This window comes from Lactuca serriola, chromosome 9 (assembly GCF_051521515.1).
Source record: "Lactuca serriola cultivar US96UC23 chromosome 9, Lser_US96UC23_V15, whole genome shotgun sequence".
NCBI lineage: Eukaryota > Viridiplantae > Streptophyta > Magnoliopsida > Asterales > Asteraceae > Lactuca > Lactuca serriola.
The window spans coordinates 168,681,167-168,691,882 of NC_136416.1; the positions used below are offsets into that span (position 1 = coordinate 168,681,167).

Genomic DNA, 10,716 nt, shown 5'->3' on the forward strand with positions numbered 1-10,716 from the left:
CACAGTCAAACCCTTCCGGGTACAGTATAGTGAGAAGACTCACCTCGTGAATGCTGAAAGCTAGCAAATCCTGAAATCACTCGTGCACAATCCGACGAGCTACAACCTCCCTATAACATCACATATCCCTCATTAACACTTATATCTTCTAAGTGTGACTATTCCTAAGAAGTCAGACTTAGGTCAACTCTGGTCAACGGTCAACGGTCAACGGTCAACGGTCAACGACTCGGCGAGTCTAGACGTCCTCCCCAACTTCCCCTGATGTTCCCTTTCTACTCGTCGAGTATCCCTCTTGGCTCGACGAGATCCTCGTGGAAGAATCGCGGGGCCACCCCGACTCCACTCGCCGAGTCTGAAGAACAGCTCGACGAGTTCCAGTAAATCTCCAAGCTACTCGCCGAGTCTGTTCATCGGACTCGGCGAGTCCATGCCATGCAGTCGATCAACTGCTTCCTGAGATAAGTTTTGTCCCGAAATACACAAGCATGGGACCTTCTGGACCTCTAAAGGTCCTAATACAGGGTTATAGTCGTTTGGGTAACAAGGTACTAATTCATCTAATCACCAAATGGGTTCCATAAACCCTAAATCCATGCACACATCAACAATACAGAAAGGATCCGAAATATTACCTGAATAACGCACTCTTTGTGTCCCCAAACCGCAGAACTCGAATCCCTTGCTGTTCCTTTAGCCAAAACTCTTCTCCTCCTTGCACAACAATTTCTTCAAAGCCCTAATATCCTTCAATCTTGCTCTAGATGCCCACAGCCGTTTAGGGTTCTTCTCAGTCGACTAAAGACGGACAATGACGGCCTATAAGTGCATTATATACGTTCCAAAACCAAACGGCTAGGGTTTCTGCTGAACAGCGTCGACTCGCCGAGTCCATATCTGGACTCGTCGAGTCCAGTCGCGAACCCGCGACCAAGTCTGCGATCCTACTCGGCGAGTCTAGGCTCCAACTCGCCGAGTCCCCTCTTAAATCACCCCAAAAACATAATTTAACAATACCTGAGATTCCTGGCTGTTACAACTCTCCCCCACTAGGATTAGACTTCGCCCTCGAAGTCTCACTCTGAAAATAGCTCCGGATGCTGCTCCCGCATCTCACGTTCCGGCTCCCAAGTCATTTCCGAACCTTTCCGGTGTTGCCACTGGACCAACACCAGAGGTACTTCCTTGTTCCTCAGAACCTTGATCTTCCGATCCCTGATTGCCACTGGTCTCTCAGCATAATTCAGGCTCGCATGCACCTGAATATCCTCCAATGGAACCACTGCCGACTCATCGGCTATGCACTTCCTCAATTGCGACACATGAAAAGTGTCGTGGATCTGTCCCAACTCCGGTGGCAACTCCAACCGATAGGCTACCCGGCCTATCCTTGCAATCACACGAAATGGTCCAATATACCGGGGCCCCAACTTGCCCCTCTTCCTGAATCGAATCACTCCTTTCCAAGGAGAGACCTTCAGGAGAACGAAATCGCCGACCTGAAATTCAAGCTCGGATCGGCGCCTGTCTGCATAACTCTTCTGTCGGCTCTGGGCGGTCAATAACCTCTGTCTAACTTGCTGAATCTGCTCTGTCGTCTGAAGCACGATCTCTGTGCTGCCCATCACTCTCTGTCCCACCTCTCCCCAGCAAATGGGGGTCCGACACCTCCTACCATACAACAGCTCAAAAGGTGGCATACCAATGCTCGAATGATGGCTGTTGTTGTAGGAAAACTCTGCTAAGGGTAAATATGCATCCCAGCTACCCCCGAAGTCTAACACACACGCTCGAAGCATGTCCTCCAGCGTCTGAATCGTCCGCTCGCTCTGACCGTCTGTCTGGGGATGGTATGCGGTACTAAAATGCAATTTAGTACCCAGCTCCTCATGGAATTTCTTCCAGAACCTGGAAGTGAAGCGCACATCACGGTTTGAAACAATCGAGATCAGCACTCCATGCCGAGATACCACTTCTCTCACATATATCTCCGCCAACTTCTCCGCTGAAGAACTCTCGCTGATGGCAAGGAAGTGTGCACTCTTCGTCAACCTATCCACAATCACCCAAATTGCGTCAACTCCCCTAGCAGTCCTCGGCAATTTGGTGATGAAATCCATAGTGATCTGCTCCCACTTCCACTCGGGGATCTCCAATGGCTGTAACTTGCCATGCGGTCTCTGGTGCTCGGCCTTAACCCTACGGCAGGTCAAGCACCTCTCAACGAACCATGCCATGTCCCTCTTCATACAGGGCCACCAATACTCTTTCCTCAAATCCAAATACATCTTCGTAGCACCGGGATGGATCGAGAATTTCGATCTATGAGCCTCTTCCATCAAAGTAGTACGCGTACCGCCCACGAACGGTACCCAGATCCGACCCTGAAACGTCATAAGCCCTCGCCCATCCTTAACGAACTCTGAAATTAACCCCACAATCCGCTCTTTCTTCTGCATTTCTGGCCGCACAGCCTCGGCCTGTGCCCCACGAATAGCATCCAATACTGGAGTCATCACAGTCAGTCTCAAGCATACATCTCGCAATGGAGTGCTCTCCGCCCTACGGCTCAACACGTCGGCTACCACATTAGCCTTGCCTGGGTGGTACAGGATCTCACAATCATAATCCTTGACCACATCCAACCACCTCCTCTGACGCATATTTAGGTTGGGCTGATCCATCAAATATTTCAAGCTCTTATGGTCCGTGTATATCGTACATCGAACCCCATACAGGTAGTGACGCCAAATCTTGAGAGCGAATACTACTGCCCCCAACTCTAAATCATGCGTGGGATATCTCACTTCATGAGGCTTCAGCTGCCTCGACGCATACGCTATCACATGACCCCTCTGCATCAACACTGCACCCAGTCCCGAAATCGATGCGTCACAATATACTACAAAATCTTCCATTCCTTCCGGGAGAGCTAATACCGGGGCTTCGCACAACCTCTGGCGAAGTGTCTCAAAGGAGGTCTGCTGCTCGGGTCCCCATGAGAATGCAACACCCTTCCGGGTCAATCTGGTGAGCGGCACTGCGATCTTGGAGAAATCCTTAATGAATCTCCGATAATACCCTGCCAACCCACAGAAGCTTCTGATCTCAGAGGGTGACTTTGGCACCTCCCAACTCATCACCGCCTCAACCTTGGCCGGATCGACCAATATCCCTTTCTAATTAACAACATGTCCTAAAAATTGGACCTCCCGCAACCAGAAGTCACATTTGGAGAACTTTGCATAAAGCTTCTCCGACCTCAACACCTCAAGGACCTCCCTCAAATGCTCCTCATGCTGCTCTCTAGATCTCGAATACACCAGAATGTCGTCGATAAATACAATCATTGACCGATCTAACATCGGCCTGCATACCCTGTTCATGAGATCCATGAACACCGTCGGGGCATTGGTGAGCCCGAAAGGCATCACCACAAACTCATAATGCCCATAACGCGTCCTAAACGCTGTCTTCTGGACATCCTCATCCCGCACTCTCACCTGATGGTACCCTGACCTCAGATCGATCTTGGAAAACCAAGATGCTCCCTGCAACTGATCGAATAAATCATCGATCCTCGGTAACGGGTAACGGTTCTTGACCGTCAACTTGTTCAACTCCCGGTAATCAATGCACATCCGGTGTGAACCATCCTTCTTCTTGACGAACAGAATAGGTGCTCCCCATGGCGAGCTGCTTGGCCGAATGAATCCCTTCCCCAACAACTCCTGGAGCTGCGAGGACAACTCTTGCATCTCTGGAGGTGCAAGACGATAAGGCACCTTAGCAATAGGCGCGGCCCCCAGAACCAGGTCAATACCAAACTCTACTTGTCTCACAGGAGGTACGCCCGACAGTTCCTCGGGGAAAACATCTGGAAACTCACGCACCACTGGGACCTCCTCCACTGACTTCGGTCTCTCGGAAACTTCCCGCGTATCCATCACATACGCCACAAAACCCTTACAGCCCTGCTGTAGACACTGCCTCGCCCTAGCGTCCGAACAAAAAGTAGATCCCGAACGGGTACCCTCGCCGTACACCGAAAGAACTCCCCCACTATGGTCTCGTATAGTCACCAGCTGACGCTCACAGTCGATGACAGCGCCGAATCGGCTCAACCAGTCCATGCCCACGATGACACATACGTCACCCATCGTAATAGGAATCAGGTCTATCGGGAATTCAACCCCGAAAATCTCTAGCACGCATCCCTGAAGAACCTCCGTGGCATAAATCACTTTCTCGTCAGCTATAGAAACTCTCAAAGGTCGGCTCAACGACTCACGACTAACGCTGATATGCTGACTAAAGGCTAAAGATACAAAGGACCTACTCGCACCCGAGTCAAATAACACTAAGGCAGGCACAGAGTTCACAAGGAAAGTACCTACGCATATAATAACATAAGCATAACATCTCAACATAAAAAAATGAATACATGAATTACAGCATACCTGCCACAACATCGGCCGCAGCGCGGACCTCCTCCGCAGTCAGCTGAAAGGCTCTCCCACGAGCCCTCGGGGCCTCGACCTTCACCGGTCGAGTCTCAGTAGTCCCGGCAGTAGGTGCAGATCCTTGACGAAGCTGAGGGCACTCGGCCTTCCGATGGCCTGTCTGGTTGCAATGAAAGCAAACCGTAAACCCCTTGGGGCACTCCCTAGCAATGTACCCCTCCTTGCCACACTTGTAGCAAGCACCAGATCGACATACCCCATCATGACTCTTGCCGCACTTCCCGCAAGTGCGGCCCTTCGAACCTCCTGTCCTCGAATCGGCGGACTTTATCCGCTTGGCTGCCGGCTGGAACTGAACCGGTCGCCGGTCCACCCGCTGAGACTCGGCCTCCTCCCTGGCCTGGGTCTCCAACTCGATCTCGCGCTTCCTAGCATTTGCCTGAAGCTCAGCAAAAGTATGGTAGGTGGAGTTTGACACAAACTCCCGGATATCCCTCCTCAACACACCCAAGTACCGGCTCATCCGAGCCTGATCAGTGGATACCAGCTCGGGGCAGAACATCGCCCTCTCATGAAACTTTCGCGTGATCACCGCAACAGAATCAGTACCCTGCTTGAGGGTTAAGAACTCCTGAACCAATCGTTCCCTCTCCACCGGGGGAACGTACTCGTCCCTGAACATAGCAGTAAACCCCTCCCATGTCACTGCTGTAATCTCTGCCAGAGTGAAGTTCGTCGTCACGAAGGTGCACCCGAATCCCTTAAACCAAGGCTCTGATACCAATTGTAACAACGCAAATTTTCAAACAAATTTTTTTCATTTTAAAATAGAGTATTTTCATTCAAAAAAAGGCGTAAATAATTTAAGTGTCATGTCAAATACAAACTGTCTAAATCCCAAGATCATAAAAGCATCCTTCAGTGTGTATCGATCACGCCGGCGCCTTCCCACGGTCCTCACTAGTACCTGAAACACATACATAACAATTGTAAGCATAAATGCTTAGTGAGTTCCCCAATATACAACTTATGCACATACGCCTTTCCAGGCCCTGACCTTCCGGTCCATGTGTCTCAGGGGGCTTCCGTCCCTGCTGGGTAAACCTTCCGGTCCTACCCACGCCGACCTTCCGGTCCATCACACAACATATCGCCTTCCGGCCCATAACATATTGCCTTCCGGCTCATAATATAATCGCATTCCGGCCCATGACATACATAGCACATATAACAAATAACTTACCACATATAGCATACATATCACATATCATATCCGACCTTCCGGTCACACAGTCAAACCCTTCCGGGTACAGTATAGTGAGAAGACTCACCTCGTGAATGCTGAAAGCTAGCAAATCCTGAAATCACTCGTGCACAATCCGACGAGCTACAACCTCCCTATAACATCACATATCCCTCATTAACACTTATATCTTCTAAGTGTGACTATTCCTAAGAAGTCAGACTTAGGTCAACTCTGGTCAACGGTCAACGGTCAACGGTCAACGGTCAACTCGACCGGACTCGGCGAGTGCCATGACGACTCGGCGAGTCTAGACGTCCTCCCCAACTTCCCCTGATGTTCCCTTTCTACTCGTCGAGTATCCCTCTTGGCTCGACGAGATCCTCGTGGAAGAATCGCGGGGCCACCCCGACTCCACTCGCCGAGTCTGAAGAACAGCTCGACGAGTTCCAGTAAATCTCCAAGCTACTCGCCGAGTCTGTTCATCGGACTCGGCGAGTCCATGCCATGCAGTCGATCAACTGCTTCCTGAGATAAGTTTTGTCCCGAAATACACAAGCATGGGACCTTCTGGACCTCTAAAGGTCCTAATACAGGGTTATAGTCGTTTGGGTAACAAGGTACTAATTCATCTAATCACCAAATGGGTTCCATAAACCCTAAATCCATGCACACATCAACAATACAGAAAGGATCCGAAATATTACCTGAATAACGCACTCTTTGTGTCCCCAAACCGCAGAACTCGAATCCCTTGCTGTTCCTTTAGCCAAAACTCTTCTCCTCCTTGCACAACAATTTCTTCAAAGCCCTAATATCCTTCAATCTTGCTCTAGATGCCCACAGCCATTTAGGGTTCTTCTCAGTCGACTAAAGACGGACAATGACGGCCTATAAGTGCATTATATACGTTCCAAAACCAAACGGCTAGGGTTTCTGCTGAACAACGTCGACTCGCTGAGTCCATATCTGGACTCGTCGAGTCCAGTCGCGAACCCGCAACCAAGTCTGCGATCCTACTCGGCGAGTCTAGGCTCCAACTCGCCGAGTCCCCTCTTAAATCACCCCAAAAACATAATTTAACAATACCTGAGATTCCGGGCTGTTACAATATGCAAATCAAATATAAGATCATTGTTATGATATGATTTCTAAAAAGGTTTATATAAGAAAATTAAACATAATATTTGCTAAATAGCAATAGATAAAATAGTTAATTTAGTTAAAAACATGTTCATTTTTGTTAAAATTTTCAAGATAGGGATTATTTTTCCAGTTAACTTGAGTACATTTTGCAATTTTAATGATTAACTTTATAATATATTAATATTCGGTTGTAGAAAATATAACATGAACAATATATATATATATATATATATATATATATATATATATATATATGAAATTTATCAAATGTTTTTAAAATTATTTGAAATTGTGTAAAATATACTCCAATTGTTTATAATATTCTTCTAGTATTATTAAATTAATAAAAATGTTGTTGAAAAAAAACAAATCTAAGTTGAATAATATAACTTAAAGTAAGTGAGAAGTGGTTTGAAGAGAATGGTCCAATGCTACACCACGCAACACATGTGCAACAACTTTTAAGTTAGAAGTCTTCCAAAAAACAAACAACTTCGAAAGGCTAAGTGCTGCGCGGCGCATCAATAAGTGGTCAGAAGTGATTTTTCTGAAAAAACAAATATCACCTAAGTAAAAGTCTCTTGGATCCTGAGACCTGGTACTCTCACCTTGAAAAAATTATACTTTCATTAGTAACTACTTCTAGTAAATTAATACACTATTTCAAAATGTACCCTATATATGTAAGAACTAATTACCCTATTAAGAATGTTATGAGAAAACCATAACTATCAGGAAGGATGGTAAAATGGTCTGTGAAACTAAGCATGCATGACATAAAGTATGAGCCAAGATCCATTATAAAGTCTCAAGCATTAGCAGACTTTGTGGTTGACTTTACTGATGATCTACAAGTCGAAGCAGAAATAGACGCCAAACAACTCCTAGAAGAAGAAAGCATGGGAAAATGGACACTATTTACAGATGGAGCATCAAACCAAAGAGGAAATGGAATAAGGATCACACTAACATCGCCACAGGGGGATATCCTACCCAGGTAATCAGTTGTGAGTTGGATGAAACCAATAAATAGGCTAAATGCGAGGCGGTAATCATGGGACTACAGCTAGCCAAAGATCTTCGAATCACGGATCTTTAGGTATATGTCGGCTCCTTATTAATAACTAACCATTTTAAAGGATCCTATGCTATAAAAGGAGAAAGACTAGCACTAGACCTCTAGATCCTCAAAAATTTAGCCTCTGAATTCAAAGCATTCAGCCTAAACCAAGGGTCAAGAGAAGACAATGCTGAAGTGGATGCCTTAGCCAATCTAGGATCTTCCCTCAAAATCCCACTAGAAATCAGGATCTCGATAATCCATGTAATGATCCTAGCGATTTAGGATCCTGCCAAAAGATTGAATGATACTGACGATGACGAGGTAACACCTAGTGTCGTTACAATAAAGGATCCTGATCCTCAACTTCCTCATCAAGATTTTAACATTGAGGATCCTCCCCCAAATTCAAGATACTTGATTCAACCCATTGTGGAATATCTCCAAAACCATCCTGAGGGAAGAAAAAAGTGACAAGTCATTCAAAATCAAGGTTTCACGTTTGTGATGATCCAAGGTAAGATATATGGGAAATCCATGACAAGTCCATATCTTAGATGCCTAGAAGATCATGAGGTTGCAAACGTATTAAAAGACATAAATGAAGGAGATTATGATAACCACACTAAGGGTAGATCTGTGTGCTCTAGGGTGTTGAGAACGGAATACTATTGGCCAGCCATGAAGAAAGACCCTTCTTGTATGCTAAAAAATGTGATGCTTGCCAAAGAGATAACAACATCCTACACCGACCAACAAAACCTTTACATCCTATCATCTTCCCTTGGCCATTGATGAAATGGAGGATGGATATAGTAGGAAAATTACCTAAGGCTGGAGGAAAAGTCTTCATGCTGGTAATGACAGACTATTTCTCGAAGTGGATTGAGGCTGAGGATTTTATTCAAGTAAGAGATAAGGAGGTGGTGTCGTTTATCAAACGTAATATCCTGACCAGGTTTGGGATCCCTGTCGAAATTATATGTGACAATGTATCCAAATTCATAAGTAAAAGGCCTAGAGACTTTTGCACATGTTGGGAAATCAAAATGACAATGTCCACCCCTGTTTACCTTCAATCCAACGGTCAAGGAAAATCTAGAAACAAAGTCATAGTCAATAACTTGAAGAAAAGGCTAGATAAAAATAAAGGAAGATGGGCAGATGAACTTGCTTAACAAGGTCCATATTTTTCTTTTCAGATTCCTGCCACGACGTAGTGTCCTCACCACATCGTGGAGACTGTTCAGAATTCTTTTGTTGACTTTCTTCTCGAACTTCTTGCTCAACATTCGGGTTGTTTCTGTCAATAGGAGTTAAATGAGTAACGATTTTCCCACTTCTATTCGTAATTTATTGGAGGTGAGCTCCTCTTAGGTTTCGTTCGGTGTTTCCTGGAAGTTCTCCCGGTTATCGATCATTGAATTGGCTAGCTAGTTGCTCGAGTTGTTTTTCAATGTTGAGGATTGAAGCTTGCTCATTTCTTAGTAAGGCTTGATGGTATTTCATTAGAGCTTGTTGTTCTCTAATTGCTACTTTTTTCCTCATGCCTTTTCTCAGATGCAGCTGCAAAACAGGTAAGCATTGACTCGAAATCTGGTTTGTTTTCAGTAGCTGGTTCCTCCCTTTGGTAAAAGCCTCTTGTTTTTTGTTCATACTTCTCTTCCTTGGCTTTCTTGTACTCATCATAAGGTAACACCACTTCTTCTTGGGATTTCTCTAGTCTTCATCATATTGATCACCACTCGAGTAGAATGCTTGAACCTTTCGGTTTCTATTCTCATCAAGATCACAGACCTTGGTTATATGCAACCCATTACAGTTTTCACACCCCACTCGTATATCATGGATTGCTTGATCCACGTCAGTCATCCTTCTATCCATGCTTTGCAACATTTCTAAAACTGCCAACATGTCCTACGAAGTTGAATTTTCCGATCCCCTTGCTACATCATTCCTTGGGTTATGGTATTCTCTTGAATGTTTAGCAAATTCTTTGATTGGCTCCTTAATTTCAGCGGGATTCTTCTTTCTTAATGGTCCTTGGGAATCCAGGAGTTGCCTTGTAGTGACATTTACCCCATCATAGAAGATTGAAACTTCTTCTTGCACACTTAAATCGTTTTGGGGGCAATTCCAAAGTAATCCCTTGTAGCGCTCCCATGCTTCATATAGCGACTCACCAATTTGTTGCTCAAAGTTAGCTATAGGCTTTTTGAGTTTAGCCACCTTCGATGGTGGGCAAAATTGTTCTAATAATCTTCATGCATTTTCGCCCATGTAGGGATTGCGTCGGGTGGTAATGGTTTCAACCAGTCTTTGGCAGCTCCCTTGAAAGTAACTGGAAGCATCCTTAATAACACTGTTTCATGTGGGACATTTGGGATGTTGAAGTTGTCGGCGATATGATTGACTTCATTAAGATGTTTGTAGGCATCTTCATGATCTTTCCTGGTGAATGGAATCTCTTTTAGCAGGGAAAGGATGTGCCCCTTCAGTTCAAAAATGGCAGTAGCTGGAATGGCGGGTTGCACAAGTCTCGGACCATTGTCGTCAATAATTCTTTTCTTTTATGCCTCCATCGAAATGTCGACAATGTCTGACATGATGTTGTCGGGTTCGCTGTCTTGCTCGCTTTCAGTTTCGCTTCCTTCCTCGTCTGTTTTGTAATCGACGTCTTCTTTTGTTGGATTGTTCTATATGCTTTTGATCTTAGGGGTTTTGCTTGATTCTCCCACTTGCTTTCCCTTATTCTTACTAAAAATTTATTTGAGATTCTTGAAAGGTGATTTCTTTGGTGTTGC

The 10,716-nt window shown here is 45.4% G+C and overlaps 1 non-coding gene across 1 annotated transcript; it reads left to right on the forward strand.

Moving 5' to 3' along the window:
- Window positions 1–10,028: 10,028 nt before the first annotated feature.
- On the forward strand, window positions 10,029–10,135 carry LOC145077501 (small nucleolar RNA R71). The gene has a single exon (XR_013693243.1). It is a non-coding gene; the product is annotated as a small nucleolar RNA R71 (small nucleolar RNA).
- Window positions 10,136–10,716: the final 581 nt, after the last annotated feature.